Here is a 17066-nt window from a genome sequence, read left to right as displayed (position 1 = left end):
GCCTGATTAGGAAGGGCTCAGGATCAAGATGGAGCTTTCAGCCTGCTGAAGAAGGGCCTCCATGATCTCAGTTTAAAAGGGATGGAGAAGACTTTGGGTAAATGCTGTCCCACTCAGAAATTTCTGGCCCTTGTCTGGTGGCTGAAGCAGCAGGAGCTAGTTCAGTAATAAATGGTGGCATCTGACCCCTGGGGACAATCAAGGTCTCCACTATCCCCTTCCATGAAAGGTGATTAAAACAGAAATGAAAAAAAAATGGTTTTAAACATCAGATATGAGCACAAAATACTTTGAGGGACTCTATCAAAGCTTCTAATTAGAAGAAATCAATCAGGTGATTACTATAGGAAAACTTAAGAATTCTCTTCTGAGGGTTGGGGTATAGAGTGTGAAACTTCTGGCCGGGGAAAAGATATAGCAGAGTGTGTGCCTGCTGTCAAGGAATTCACTTTCTGTGTTTGTTTCTTACTATTATTGTAATAAATTATCACACACTTAGTGGCTTAAAACAACATGCAAGTTCTGGAGGTCAGAGGTCCTAAAATCAAGGTGTCAGCAGGGCTGTGTTCCTTCTGGAGGCTCTAGGGGAGAATCTGTTCCTTGCCTTCTCCATTTCTAGACTGCCTGCATTCCTTAGCTCATGGCTCCTTCTTCCATCTTTAAGGCCAGTAGCATAGCAGCTTCAAATCTCTCTATATCCTCTATTTCTGTTATCACATCTCCTTCTCTGACTCTCCAGCTTCCCTCTGTAAGGAGCCCTGTAATTAATTTAGATCCCTTTTGCCATGTAAGGTAACATATTCACAGGTCTCAGGGATTAGGTCATGAAAATTTTCCCTCCTACATCATCTGTTTTGGTTTGCTAAAGCTGACAAAATGCAATATACCAGAAATGGGTTGGCTTTTACAATGGGGATTTATTAGCTAACATTTTACAGTTCTCAGGCTGTGAAAATGTCCCAACTCAAGGCATCAACAGGACAATACCTGGACTCTGAAGACAGGCTGCTGGCATCTGGGACACCTCTGTCGCATGGCTTCAGTGGCTTCCTCTGTTTTCTGTGGGTCCTCTCTTAGCTTCTTTGGGGCTTTTCTCTATAAGCTTCTCTTATTTTCCTCTCTTAGCTTCTGTATGTTTTATCCTCTTATAAAGGACCCAAGTAAGAAGATTAAGACCCACCCTCAATGAGGCCAGTCACATCTCAATTGAAACAACCTAATCAAAAGTCCCACCCACAATAGGTCTGCACCCACAGGAATGGATTAAAAGAACATGGCCTTTTCTGGGGTACATAAGTTTCACACTACCATACCATCTAATATCAGAATAGAGAACTACATAAAAGCAGCAATATAATGTCCAGCATGATGACTTATTCATAAGAGACACTGTATTCTTTAAGTGAATGGAACTGAAATTGATGTAAATCTTTGTTCTCAATTTCACCTTGGTAGGAGGGAAGTTTGGTTGGAACATGTTGAAAACCTGGGGCCCTGGACACCAGGCCTTGGCTGAGATTCCATTGTGGCTGGGTGCAGGGGCCAACATGGGCTGTGGAGCATGGTGCCAAGGGGCATCTCTAGCGAGCAAGGGTGAAGTGGGAGTTGAGAGTCTAAATGAAGTAGTAAAGGAGGTTGTTGGGGAGAAAACCCAAGAACAGTGTTCCAGTTTGCTAAAGCTGCAAGAATGCAAAATACCAGAAATGGATTGGCTTTTACAACGGGGGTTTATTAGTTCACAAATGTACAGTTCTAAGGCCATGAAAATGTCCCAATTAAGGCATCAACAAGAGGACACCTTCTCTGAAGAAAGGCAGAAGGCATCTGGGGTTCTTCTGTCACATGGGAAGGCACATGGCCGAAGTCTGCTGGGTTTTTCCCAGGATTAGCTTCTAGTCCTCTGCTGCTTTCTCCTTAAGCATCTGTGGGTTCTCACTCAGCTTTTCTGGGCAAACTTTGGGCTTCATCTCTTAGCTTAGAATCTCCAAACATCTGGGTCTATGTCAGCTCTGGGCATATTCTCTCTAAGTGTCTTTCTGCTCTCTTCTACATGTCTCTGCCTTTTATCCTCTCATAGAGGACACCAGTAAACTAATTCAGACCCACCTTGAATGGCGGGGGTGTCACACCTCAATGAAAATAATCTAATCAAAAGGTCTCATCCTCAATTGCATGGGTCACATCTCCACAGAAACAATGTAATCAAAAGATCTGACCCACGATAAGTCTGCCCCCACAAGATTGGATTAAGAGAACATGGTTTTTCTGGGGGACATAATAGATCCAAACCAGCACAAACAGGTAGAACCCAAAGGGGCAGCAGCTAAGGCAGCAATGCAAATGTCTTAGTTTGACAGCCTGCTGTAACAAATAGTACAAGATGGGTTGGCTTAAACCACAGGAATTTATTGGTTCATGGATTTGAGGCTAGAAGAAATCCCAAATCAAGATATCAGCAAGGCTGTAGACTGTAGTGTTCTGCGGTTGACTGCTGGCGATCCTTAGGGTGCCTTGGTTTGTATTTCTGCCTTCCATCACATGGGGATGCCTTCTCCATTCTGGCTTCTCTGACTTCCAAGTTCTCTTCTTTATGCCTCCAGTAATCCAAATTAAGGCCCATGCTGCCTCAGTTGGCCACACTTTAACTAAAAATAACATCTTCAAAAGGTCTTATTTACAATGAGTTCACACCCACAGGAATATGGATTAAGATTAATAACATGTCTTTTTTGGGGTACATAATTCAACCTACCACACCAATCAAGTCAGAGTGGGAGGCCAGAGAAGGGGAAGTGTCAGGAGAGATTAATAATAGTGGTAGTGATACTAATTCATTATACAGGCTATCATTATGTGCCAGCACTGTGTGAACCTCTGTACATTATCATATTTAATTCTTACAATAACTTTATGAAGTAAGTACTGTTATTATCCTTATTATACAGACAGGAAACTGAGGCATATAGCAATGAAATAACTTGCCAAGGATCAAGAGCTATCAAGTGGCAGAGTCAAGATTTGAAATGAGGTCAGTTGGACTCCAGAGTCTGTAAGCTCAGCCCACTTTAACATTCCCCCATCACATTTCTGATGCCCTGAATCTCTGTATGTGGTACCTACAGCTTTGCCCATAGGCTGGGAGCCCCAGCAAATTAGACTGTAGGGGAAGTGAACCCAAGAGCCTATTTTTATTTGCCCTAAGTTCTAAACAACTGAGCTGATTAGACTCAGATCATTGAAAATAATTAAGCTTGCATCATAACAAAGTTCTATTATTATATTTATATTTTTCTATCAGCACAATGTCTCTTACAGTGTTCTTTGCAGCTCTGATAAATCGATAGCTTCTAAATTAAGTACAGCCCACATTGGCTGTTACAAATTCTGCTGGAGCTGTCCACTGCATTTGGCAAGAGCACCCAGCTGGGGTGTACCCTGTATTAGCATTTTAATTGCTGGATGATTGCTTTCCTGTTGCAAGACTCAGCCCACAAAGGTAGAACAAGTAAGTTTCAATTAGTTCTTATCCTGTGATTTACTGAGCCTATAAAGAACATCTCTCTGTAGCACTTGGAAAGTAATACCCTTAATGTACTAAGAGCAATAGAGAACATTAAAGAAAAAGAGTTACTTTAACCAAGATATGGGCATCCAGGGTCCCAAAGAAAATTCTTGTTTGAATGATGGTAAATTTTCTTGGGTGAGTTCTCAATGAAACAAAACAAAACAAAACAAACAAAAAAACAGGGTTCTTCTAAATTCCAGGCTAGATGTTATCTCCTTAATGCAAACATGGGGTGTATCAAGGCTGAGGTTTTTCTCTTGGGCTGCTTTACTTTTTAGGGGGAGCTAGTTCATCAAAATGCTATTTTTTAATACACTGAGCTTCTAGTGATCCTGGTTCTTAGACCTGTCAGCCGAGAAATTACAGATTGAGCTACAAGGCAACAGAAGTGTTTATTTGGGGTCTTAGAATTGCAATTTGGTGAGCACAGATTCAGGCAGCATCCCAAACTGTGTCCATTCTTGGGGCTTCTAAACAAGGGTTTTTAAGGAAAAAGATTACATAAGTTGTTTGTAAAGAATTGTTTGGTGGTTATTTGGGGCTTTCTGAATGTCCTACAAGTTATGCAGTTTACCGATTTCATCTTGTTTGTTTCATGGCATCCAGATGCCCTCAGAAATGCTGCTGCTTTTGGTTTTGCATACCTTGGCTGTTTGTGATATCTGGCTGAGACACGTGTAAGAGCAACTTCCTGAAAGACCTCCCGCCTCCATTTCAAATCTCTTAGCCATAGTCACTCCATTTTGTTTTATCTCTTTTCTCATTTCCCCTTTTGATCAAGATCTTTCTCTGAAAGATCACTGATCAACACGTGGTATTAAACCCTCAGCACCAGGAAGGCTCATCCCTGGGAGTCATGTCCCTCATAGTGGGGGAAAGTTGCAGGTTTATTCGCAGAGTTTGGCTTAGAGAGGGGCCACATTTGAGCGACAAGGAGGTTCTCAGGGAGTGACTCTCAGGTGTTAGTTATAGTTAAGCTTAGCTTTGTTATACGTTTCATAAGCACAAGCTTGAAGATTAGCATGGCTTGGGGGTAGTTGCAGCCATTATAATAGGGATGAAAAAATGAATAAGATACCACAATAATTATAATAAGATAAAAGATTGGCAAGGTTTGAAATATGCTATGAATTTAGTCACCATAAGATTTAAGATTCAGCCAGCATTATTTTCAATTATCATACTCTGGTTAAAGCTTTGGTTGTATAATCTGTGTTTCCAATTATGTCCTGTTAACAAGGAAGACATTTTCTTATTGAACACATGCAGAGGATTATATTTCCATAAAAATAAGAATATCCAATGAGTTTCGAATTCTAGGGGATCAGGAAGGGAGAAAAAGATAAAATGTTTTGTGAGTTATAGATAGCTTAAGGAAAGAGCAAAAGGGATTCCTTATATTAAAAAAATAGAGTATTAAAACATCAATAATATTTTAAACAAAATCCATAAACATTTTATCGATTCATTCAGTCCTAGGTAATTCTTGTTCCTCTTGATCTTGTGTTAGCAATTTCATGAACCCATTAGCTTCCTACTAGAGTTTTGTAAATTTGGAGTCAGTTCTGTGGTATGGTCTCAAAGCACTTTAAGCAATGCCGTTAGCAGCCGGCGCCCTAGAGTACCTGGCAGACACCCTTTCGCAGGTTTTTGAGGAAGTTTTTATTGTTGTTGCTGAAGATGAAGCACTTTGGCCCATAGCTGATTGCTAGTGTTTTCAAGAAAACATTAGAATAAAATTAAAAAAAAAATTTGTGGATTACAAAAGACTTAAAACATAAATAAAGAATGGCTATCATTAGATTACTGTTTTATAAAAGTGAAAAATTTGATGAGAGTTTATTATAAAATAATGTATGTTTTTGTGGCATGTAACATATTTTTAAGAATAACTGAAATTATGCCTGATAATATTATACTGTTAAATATGAGGCAGATTAGTACCAGGATATCTTATGGAGAGTGAGGATATTGAAAAATGTTTTAGGAATTTTATATAATTTCTAGAATATATATATTAATAACATTTTATTTATATAAATCTAACTATTAGAATGTTAGAAAATCCCTTTTAATTGATAATATTTTTATGCAATTTATAATACATCAAATAAACTTATTTCTAGCATCTTTCTTTGCATAAGGTGAAAGGGTAGATTCTTTGTGATTTTCCAGGAGCTCTCTGGAAAATCCCAAAGACAGTTTGAAATAAAAAAATATTATTCAGCGTTTGATTTGAGAAGGCAAAATGTCAAAAGTTGTCAGGCGGGCTGAACATTTGGTTAAATAGGATCACAGGTCTGTGAAACAATACTTGGCACTCTTCTTTAAATAAAGTGACAATAAAAGATTTTAAAAATAAATATAGGAGATAATATGATAATAAATGTGCCAGTTTGGATCTATTATGTCCCCCAGAAAAGCCATGTTCTTTAATGCAATCTTATGGGGGCAGAATTGTTAGTCTTTTGATTAGGGTGTGACCTCTTGATTGAATGTTTCCATGGAGATTTGACCCTGTTCTCTCAGAGTAGACCTTGATTAGTTTACTGGAGTCCTTTACAGAGAGCACACACACAGAGCAAAGAGATGAAAATGCCCCAGGATATGCTAAGCCAGGGCACACAGAAACTGAAGTAGCTAACAGAGATGCTTAGAGATGCTTGGAGATGTGGACAAAAGGACATCTGGAGAGGCTAAGCTAAGAGAGGACCCACAGATGCTTAGAGAGAAAGCCGCTGGAATCAGAAGCTTAAAGTAACGCGAACGAGGAGCAAAGGACCAGCAGACACCAGCCACGTGCCTTCCCAGTTAATAGAGGTTTTCAGGACGCTATTGGCCTTTCTCCAGTGAAGATATCTTCTTGTTGATGCCTCAGCATGGACACTTTTATGCCTTAGAACTGTAAATTTGTAACCTAATAAATCCCCTTTATAATAGCCAATCCATTTCTGGTATTTTACATAACAATAGCTCTAGCAAATCAGACAGTAAAAAAAAAACTACTTTTTTTAAATTAAAAGTGAGAAGACTTGTTTCTTTTGAACTACTAAGGTCCTGATAAAGTTAATATGAAGTACAAGAAGTTATTTTGATAAAACATAGGCTCTCTGCTTTTTATATTGATTATTCAGAAAAAAGCCTTTAAAACCTCTTGCTAAGAACAGACTGATAATCTAAAAAAACTTTGTGATTTTAATAGAAAGAAAACCAAATTCTAGTTTTGCATTGTTGCTGAAACTGCAGGTCTGCTGCCTCACATGCGATGAAATCAATATAGTGACACCAGTGCTTCAGAAAGAGAAAGGGTTGTGCTGGTTTGAATGTATTATGTCCCCCAGAAAAAGCCATGTTCTTTGATGCAATCTTGTGCGGGCAGACACATTAGTGTTGATTAGATTGGAATCCTTTGCGTGTTTCCATGGAGATGTGACCCACCCAACTGTAGGTGATAACTCTGATTAGATAATTTCTGTGGAGACGTGCCCCACCCATTCAGCATGGACCTTGATTAGTTTACTAAAGCACTGTGTAAGCTCAGACAGAAGGAGCGAGCTTGCTACAGCCAAGAGGGACACTTTGAAGAATGCACAGGAGCTCAGAGAGTAGCTGCAGAGGAGAGACAGTCTGAAGACGGCCGTTGGAAGCTGACACTGACATTTTGGAGAATGCCATTTGAAACACCATCTGGGAGCAAGCAAACACCAGCCATGTGCCTTCCCAGCTAACAGAGGTTTTCCGGATGCCATCGGCCATCCTCCAGTGAAGGTACCTGATTGTTAATGCCTTACCTTGGACACTTTATGGCCTTAAGACTATAACTGTGTAACCAAATAAACCCCCTTTTTATAAAAGCCAATCCATTTCTGGTGTTTTGCATTCTGGCAGCATTAGCAAACTGGAACAGTGGGTCATGAGTCCTCAGTAGCTTGGCACAGCATTAGGGATCCAGGTGTTGTGGGAGGGGTTCAGGCAAAGCATCCATCTCCAGGAGTCCTGCTAATTTCCAGTACTCAGGCTCTCTCACTCTGTCTTTTGAAGCTCACTGTGCCCCTAAGACATCCTGTGCACAGAAGTCACTGCTTTACCACTTTTTACAAGAAATCTATTCTTGGCATGCTTTCTTAAACTTTGGTTTACTGATGATTTGAAGATTATAAGGATGGGGTACCATGCTCTTGGCTCCACCCCCATTCTCTTCTTTCATCAACCCCTGCCTCTCTAGAGAAGCAATTGCTCCTCTACAAATGACCCTGGTGGCCCCACTTTCTACTCTAAGTACTTTTCAAGATTTTTTTTTTCCCCCAAGCAAATACAGTTCCTTTCCTAAGGGCAATTCTAGAGCCAGCTTTAAAAATGTTAACCTTCCTTTCCCTATAAAATCAGTCAGGATCAGCCAGAAGACAGAAGCACTTTAGATATTTAAAGTAGGAAGAGACTTAATATAGAGACTTACAAGTCTTAAACAAGTGGTAGAAGTCTGAAAAAGTGAAGATCAAGGAGACTATTTTCAGGAAATCCAGAAGCATAGTGATTTGCAGGAAATCTTACCTCCTATAGCACTGAAGTAGAAGATTCTCAGGAGAATGCCCAGAGAACTTGTAGGTACTGCTAATGATCTTAGTTAGCATCAACGAGAGGTAACATCAAAACTCCACTGTTGTTTGCCTGGAAATTTGAAACACCTGAGAATAATACCTTTTTTTTGTCTGTGTGTATAAAGCTTTATTGTTTACACTTGGTTCAGGGCTTCTTTGAGGGGGCAAGGTGGCTGGTTAAAAAGATGCTTCCTGGCTGGGGGGAGGAGCTCAGGCAGAAGCCTGGATGCCAGGGGAAAGCAGAGGGGCTCCCTAAAGGTCTCTGGACTCCAGAGACTCTTAGTTGTGCTTGAGGGTGAGCCTTTCAATGAGATACTCACCCAGCCTGGCCTGCAGACCGTCCAGCTTGCGGAGGTTTTTCCGGTGGTCACCCATCTTCTTGATGAGTTTCAACTCATCTAGGAAATGGTTCTCCAGGAAGTCACAGAGATGAGGGCCTGTGTTGGCAGAACCCAAGGCATATAGATCCAAAGGGGCCTAGTTCAGACTCTTCTCCAAGATCAGGGCGACTTCCATGGCTTCCAGGGTATTACCCCACTCATCTTGAGTTGGCTTCTGCATGTCCTGGAAGAGGGCGTGGCTGCCGTGCTGGTTTTGCATCTTCAAGAGACACTTGGTGCCCTTGCGCTTCTCCTTCGCCAACTTGCAGAAGAAGTGGTCCATGCCCTTCAGGGCCACATCACTGTGGTCAATATAGAAGCCCAGAGAGAGGTAGGTGTAGGAGGCCTGCAGATTGCAGGTTGACCAGGCAGTTGACAGAGGTCTCCACATTGGTGGAATAATTCTGATGGATCTTGGAGCTCCTGGTTGGTTAACAATGAGGAACTAACCACAAAAAACAGTGTTAACTGGTCCCAGAGGCAGGGGCTGGCCCAGAAGATGGTCTTGGAGGTTGCAACTGGAGAGGCAGTTGGAGGGTGGTCAAGGCTGAAGAGGTTGGGGGCGGGGGTCCTCTGGTTCTGTTCTGTTCAAACACTGTTGAAGCAAGAGATAGATCCGCAGGACCGCCAGGTGCGCTGTGTTGAATAATAGCTTTTTATTCTGCCTCCCAATTTCTGCATAAGTGCCTTTCACTGAAGAAATCAAATTGGAATCCTACTGGCAAGAAAGTCTGGGAAATGTAGTTTCCAGTCTTGTAGCATCTGGGGTACCGGGGATGGCTTAGAAGGGGAAGATGGGGCTGAGGATCAATAAGGATTATCCAACAATCCACTTATTTATATATGATTTCAGTAGGGGAAGGAAAGGGAGAGAGGGACACCAGGCAGGTAGAGAGGCATGAGCTAAGGAAAGCATGAGACATGTTGGGTGTACGAGGATGAGGCTAATTTGACTGAAGCTGAGAGACGGGGCTGGAAATTCAGATGGTAACCAGGTAATGGGCTTCCTTGAATAGTGGAATAAGACATTGCATGAATAAGCCACATTGTTAGAAAAATGTATTATGAAGATGAATCTGAAAGTGGGGTACAGGAATGATTGGAGAGCATGGAAACTGGGAACAAGGATAAGTTGGTCTAGCTGAGCACCATCTCCTGTCTCCAACTCTGCTCCTTTTTTTTTTTTTTCTGCAAGATTTGATCCTTCCCCTTAAACAGTCACTGAGGGGGCAATAACTTGAAGGAAACAATATCATCCTGGTAGGAACAGTCAGGGCAGTTTTAAAGCCCTATGCTTTAATATTTGTGGACTTGCCACCAATTTAACAGGGTCTTGAACAAGGTCACAAGAAAATAGCATCTCCCCTTCTGATAAACTGCTGATGCACAATATCTATTATTGTAGTTGGCAAAATAAATCTGCTTTTATAGGCTGTTTGCTTTGGAAAGTGAAAGCTCTTGGAAATTGCATTTGGGTCAATTTTTCTGTCAACCTTTAAACAGTGACATGTGAGTGTTCTTGGGGATTGTTGCTTTCCTTATGGGGTCTCCAATTCTAACCCAATCAATCAGTCAATCAGTCAATCATCCCATCGAACAGAGCTCAGAAGGGTGGCATTGGGGCCTTTTGGGATGGTAGTAGATGGAAGTGGCTTAAACAAAGGGTGTTTTGAGTGAGAGTGGACTATAGCTGGTGATAGCATGGGAGGAAGCAAAGCATGGAGCTTTTGAATTTCCCCTTGATGAGTCTGGGCTTAACTGATGCAGTAGTGAGACTTGGGAGGGTTTAGAGCGGAAGGGAGGGAGGAAGACACAGTGGAATCTGTGTTAGAGTCTGCTGCAGATGCTCATTAAAAATCCTAAAATGTATCTGCACAGTATGAACTATACCTAATGACCTTTGCATGATCTCATTTAATCTAATGAAGAAATAAAATAGGGCAGAAGTCTGGATGAAATTAGTGTTCATGCTTTATCTAATATTTGTTTTTAAAATTAATGTTGAGGTTGAAATAAAGAAATTTCAATTTATTTTCAAAATATGTGCCCAGTTGCACATACATATATTCAATTGATTAAAAAATGAATCTAAATCAAGATGATGAATCTTACTTTATAGAATATGGCTAAAATTTCCCTCACTGTGAACTGTAGATTTAAAAAGTCTTTGCATATCTTTATAGATTTGATTTGTCTGTTAGTGAGACTGCTGTTGTATCTGTGCTACATTACTTTTAATTTGATTAAATAGAAAGCATATCAGTGACAATTAATAAATGCTTACAATCTGAATACTACTGTACAAGATGTTGCAAAGAACTAAATAAGAAGTGAGAAGTACTCCCTGCAGTGATAACAAAAATATTGATAGACCCTCATTACCTTAGGATTTCTACTGGGGCTTCAAAACCTACACTTTGGACTTTAATAATAATTACTAGACTTGTGTATTGCTTGATAGTTTGCAAAGCACTTTCATATATACCATTAAAGCCTTAAAACAACCTTGCCCAGTAAGAAAGGGAGGCATTATTTAACTCTTAAATTTTGTTTATTTTTTTTAAGATGAAAGATTAAAGTTGAGAGAGGTTAAGAGACTTTTGTGAAGTCACAAAGCTAGCACATGGCCATCAGATTCATGGCAACACAGGGTTGCCACATTTTTAACTTTTAAAATTGTTTTGTATATATTGTTTTTAAATCATCATAAACATCATATATTGAACACTAATCAGTTTAGTGTAGGAGGGTAGATGTTCTAGTCTGTTTCTGTTATCAGGTTTTCCATCCTTTCAGGTTCTTTTGAATATTATGCATATGTTTGTAAGGATCCACTCACCCACTTGCTCGTTCTGTCACTCAACACTGCTTGAGCTGTTACTGGTGCCCCAAGAATAAGACATGGTATCTGCTCTCCCTGAGAGCTGCTGAATATTTGCTAAATATCCATCCAACTGTGCCTTTGTCGTGTCAGGAGCCCACAAAATTCATCAGCTGTTGTTGTTTTGTTCCTAAAGGGTTTGTTTCCCTCCAGACTTCAAGGAATTTAGTTCTCCACAATCCCAGGATTATGCTTCAATTTTCTAAGGTCACTGCTTATATCTTCCTTGCTTTTTCTTTGAGTCTTTCTAACAGCTGCACAGAGGCTCTGCTTTCATTCATTATTTCAAAAATTTTTTAGTGAGCACCTACTATGTACAAAGCACTGTTCTAGAAGCTGAACAAAATTGGCAAAAATCCCTCCTGCCATGGAACTTACGTTCTCTTGGGAGGAAACAGAGGATAGACTATTAAGTAAGAGAATTATTTAGTATGAAAATTAAATTTAAGTTTATAGATAAACAATATTTAGTGTTTATATGGTGGTAAATGCTGTGATAAGAATCTAGAAGGGAAGGGGGCTAAGGTGTGCCTGGGGTGAGTGGTGTGCAATTTAACATGGGGTGGTCAGGGTAGGCCTTAATGAGAGGATGGCACTTGAGTAGAGACCTAGAGGGAGGGAAGGAATTTTCCCAGCAGAGGGAAGAGCAAGTACAAAGGTCTTGGAGTGGCTAGAAGGGTGGGGTGGCTGGAGAGGACAGAAAGAGGGATAGAGAATTGGCAATGCGATCAGAGAGATAAAGGAGAGGGGCGATCATTTAGGGTTTTGTAGGCCTCTGTCAGAACTTTGGTGTTTCCTCTAAGTGGGAAGCTGCTTGATTGATCACTAGAAACCTTCCCCAAGTAGGGAGCCGTGTCTCTATGAGATCCCAAATAATGCAGCCTCTGCCCTGACACAGCTGTTGGAGTAGAGTGACATGGTGTGTAGACCAGACCATACTGCTTGGAGACAACAGACCCAGGTTAAATGTTGACTCTGGCACTTAGTAACCGTGTTAGTTAGGGTTCTCTAGGGAAACAGAATCAATGAGACATATCTATGAATATAAGATTTATAAAAGTGACTCACGCAACTGTGGGCATGCACAAGTCCAAATTCTGTAGGCAGGCAGCAAACTAGCAACTCCAATGAAGACGTTCGATGAACTCCTCAGGAGACCAACTGGCAACTTCGACGAACTCCTCAGGAAATGAAGTGGATCTCTGATGAAGTGTTCGATGAACTCCTCAGGAAACAAACTGGCAACTTTGATGAACTCCTCAGGAAACGCTTTGCTGGTCAGCCAAAGAAGAAGTGAAGGTCCTCTATCTGTCTTGCTTATAAGTCTTCAACTAATTAATTGGATTAAATCCAGCCAACTGCATTCTCTCATTGTGGAAGGCACGCCCTTTGTTGAGTCATCAGTCACAGCTGCAGCCAACTGACTGATGATTTAATAAACCATCCTGTTGGTTTATGAACCAGCCACAAACATCCTTGCAGCAATGGTTAGGCCAGTGCTTGCTTGACCAGACAGCTGGGTACTGTCACCTGGCCAAGTTGACACATGAACCCAACCATCACAGTTCACCCCTTGTCAACTTGGCGGTTATACACATCACCTAAAAACATACTTTATCTCTAAGTAGAGAAAAATAACAGACATATATTTTGCCTAACAATACTCTGCTGTGCAGCATACAAATGGTAACACACTAAATCTCTCCAGAATAGGGTGCAAGTCCTTGGGTGGCATTAACTCTTAAAATTGTTTTCCTTTAGCTTAAATACAGCAAAATGAACAGTACAGCTTATGCCGTGTGATAAGGGGATAAGACAGAGAAGAAAGCAAAGATATTTGCTTTACAGACAAATACAAACATACTCATAACAAAACAAGGAGGAAATATTCATGCCATCATAGTCCTCATTTCTGTAACTGGTCACATGACCATAGTTCATATTTATCATTACCTTCTTCCACTACCCATTCCATGTTCCTTTTACCCTCAGCAAGCACTTCAGCTGGCCATGGTTCTTTGCCTGGTCGGATGACTCAAACCTTCATTCCTGAAGTTTCTTGGCCATTAGTAGTCCTGCCTGGATTGGGTTGTTGCAGTTTTCCATTGACTTTAATCACAAGGCACGGTAGTACTAAGAGATACCCTAGGGGATCTCCTGTATTCCAGGAAAACTCTTCTTTACTTCCATTGTGTAGTTGCAGTGCTATTTCCCCTTGATAGTCAGGATCAATCACCCCAGCCAGCACAGTAATCCCCTTCCTTGCCTGTTGATTCAGAGGCATAAGAAGCCCAAAGTGGCCAGGTGGCAGTCTTAACTTCCAGTTCAATGGGGTTATTGTTGTGTTTCCTGGTGGAAGTGCTCCTCCTTTTGGAACAAAGACTTGTAGACCAGCACAGCTTAAGCTTGCAGGGACAGGAAGCAAAAATTTACCTAGTGGATCACTAGGAGTGATAGTGAGTGGTGCCACTCCTGTTTCCACCCCTTGAGTCCTGGACCCATGAATCCTGGCTATGGGAGAAACAGCACCATAGAGTGGATGCTGATTCAGAACATACACAGCCTCCTGGAGAACACTGCCCCAACCCTGCAAGGTATTGCCACCTAGTTGGCACTGTAATTGAGTCTTCAACAGGCCATTCCACCATTCTATCAACCCAACTGTCTCTGGATGATGGGGAACATGGTAAGACCAGAGAATTCCATAAGCATGTGCCTATTCTCTCACTTCATTTGCTGTGAAGTGGGTTCCTTGGTCCAAAGCAATGCTGTGTGTAATACCATGACGATAGATAAAGCATTCTATAAGTCCATGGATGGTAGTTTTGGCAGAAGCTTGTCGTGTAGGAAAGGCAAACCCATATCCGGAGTACATATTTATTCCAGTAAGAACAAATCGCTGCCCCTTCCATGATGGAAGTGGTCCAATGTAATCAACCTGTCACCAGGTAGCAGGCTGATCACCTCAGGGAACGGTGCCATATCGGGGACTGAGTGTGGGTCTCTGCTGCTGGCAGATTGGACACTCATCAGTGGCTGTGGCCAGGTCAGCCTTGGTGAGTGGAAGTCCATGTTGCTGAGTGCATTCATAACTGCCATCTCTACCACCACGACCACTTTGTTCATGAGCCCATTGGGCAATGACAGGAGTTGCTGGGGAAAGAGGCTGATTGGTATCCACCAAATGGGTCATTTTATCCACTTGGTTATTAAAATCTTCTTCTGCTGAAGTCACCCTCTGGTGAGCATTCACATGGGACACAAATATCTTCATGTTTTTTTGCCCACTCAGAAAGGTCTATCCACATACCCCTTCCCCAGACTTCTTTGTCACCAATCTTCCAATCATATTCTTTCCAAGTCCCTGACCATCCAGCCAAACCATTAGCAACAGCCCATAAGTCAGTATACAAATGCACCTCTGGGTAGTTCTTCTTCCAAGCAAAGTGAACAACCAGGTGCAGTGCCCAAAGTTCTGCCCACTGGGAGGATTTCCCCTCACCACTGTCCTTCAAGGACATCCCAGAAAGGGGCTGCAGTGCTGCAGCTGTCCACTTTTGGGTGGTGCCTACATATTGTGCAGTACCATCTGTAAACCAGGCCCGAGTTTTCTCTTCCTCAGTCAACTGATTGTGAGGAACTCCCCAAGATGCCATAGCTGTGGGCTGGGAAAGAGAAGGTAAGGTGGAAGGAGTGGGGGCCAGGGACATTTGGGCCACTTCCTCATGTAACTTACTTGTACCTTCAGGACCCGTTCAAGCTCTATCTCATATATACCATATCCATTTTATGATGGAGTGCTGCTGTGCACACCCAACTTTATGGCTTGATGGGTTGGACAACACCCAGCTCATGATAGGTAACTCAGGTCTCATGGTAACTTGGTGGCCCATGGTTAAGCATTCTGTCTCTACTAAGGCCCAGTAGCAGGCCAACCTCTGTTTCTCTAATGGAGAGTAGTTATCTGCAGAGGATGGTAAAGCTTTACTTCAAAATCCTAAGGGCCTGCAGTGTGATTCTCCAATAGGAGCCTGCCAAAGGCTCCAAACAGCATCTCTGTTTGCCACCAACACTTCCAGCACCATTGAGTCAGCTGGATCATGTGGTCCAAGCAGCAGAGTAGCTTGCACAGCAGCCTGGACCTGTTGCAGAGCCTCATCTTGTTCTGGTCCCCACTCAAAACTAGAAGCTTTTCTGGTCACTCGGTAAATGGGCCAGAGTAGCACACCCAAATGAGGAATATGTTGTCTCCCAAATCCAAAGAGGCCAACTAAGCATTGTGCCTCTTTTTTGGTAATAGGAGGGGCCAGATGCAACAGCTTATTCTTCACCTTAGAAGGAATATCTTGACAGGCCCCACACCACTGGACATCTAGAAATTTTACTGAGGTGGAAGGCCCCTGTATTTTTGTTGGATTTATCTCTCATCCTCTGCCACACAAATACCTTACCAACAAATCTAGAGTAGTTGCTACTTCTTGCTCACTAGGTCCAATCAACATGATATCATCAATATAATGGACCAGTGTGTTGTCTTGTGGGAGGGAGAAATGATCAAGATCCCTGCGGACAATATTATGACATAGGGCTGGAGAGTTGATATAACCCTGAGATAGCAGAGTGAATGTAAACTGCTGGCCTTGCCAGCTGAATGCAAACTGTTTCTGGTGGTCCTTACTAATAGCAATTGAGAAAAAAGCATTTGCCAGATCAATAGCTGCATACCAGGTACCAGGGGATGTGTTGATTGCTCAAACAATGATACCACATCTGGAATAGCAGCTGCAATTGGAATAACCACCTGGTTAAGCTTACGATAATCCACTGTCATCCTCCAAGACTCATGTGTTTTCTGCACAGGCCAAATAGGAGAGTTGAATAGGGATGTGGTGGGAATCACCACCCCTGCATCCTTCAAGTCCTTAAGAGTGGCATTAATCTCTGCAATCCCCCCAGAAATCTGGTATTGCTTCTGGTTTACTATTTTGCTAGGCAGAGGCAGTTCTAGTGGCTTCCACTTGGCCTTTCCCACCATAATAGCCCTCATTACATGAGTCAGGGTACCAATGTGAGGGTTCTGCCAGTTGCTGAATATGTCTGTTCCAATTATGCATTCTGGCACTGGGGAAATAACCACGGAATGGGTCCAGAGACCCACTGGACCCACTGTGAGGTGGACCTGAGCTAAAATTCCATTGATCACCTGACCTCCATAAGCCCCAACTCTGACTGGTGGACCAGAGTGACATTTTGGGTCTCCTGGAATTAATGTCACTTCTGAACCAGGGTCTAATAATCCATGAAATATCTGATCATTTCCTTTTCCCCAATGCACAGTACCCTGGTAAAAGGCCATAGGTCCCCCTGAGGAAGGCTGGGAGGAAGATTAACAGTATAAATTTTTGGCAGTGTAACAGGGTCCTTCCCCAAGGGTACCTGGTCTTCCCTTTATCCAAGGGACTCTGGATCTGTAAACTGTCTCAAGTCTGGGAATTGATTAAGGGGCCATGACTCTCTGTTTTTGTAATTCAAGGGAGACTTTTGTTCACTTGACCTAGAATTCTTCTGCCTATGTAGTTCAGACAAGCATTTAGTCGATTGCCCATCTATTTTACTACTTGGTACTCCATGATGTACTAGCC

General features: G+C 42.0%; 1 pseudogene; it reads right to left on the bottom strand.

Moving 5' to 3' along the window:
* Positions 1-8442: 8442 nt before the first annotated feature.
* LOC119535232 lies at positions 8443-17054 on the bottom strand (annotated as a pseudogene).
* Between the last annotated feature and the right edge of the window lie 12 nt (positions 17055-17066).

This window comes from Choloepus didactylus, chromosome 5 (genome assembly GCF_015220235.1).
Source record: "Choloepus didactylus isolate mChoDid1 chromosome 5, mChoDid1.pri, whole genome shotgun sequence".
Classification (NCBI taxonomy): Eukaryota; Metazoa; Chordata; class Mammalia; order Pilosa; family Megalonychidae; genus Choloepus; species Choloepus didactylus.
The sequence above is the reverse complement of the archived record's forward strand: the minus strand, read 5'-3'. Positions and strand labels throughout refer to the sequence as shown.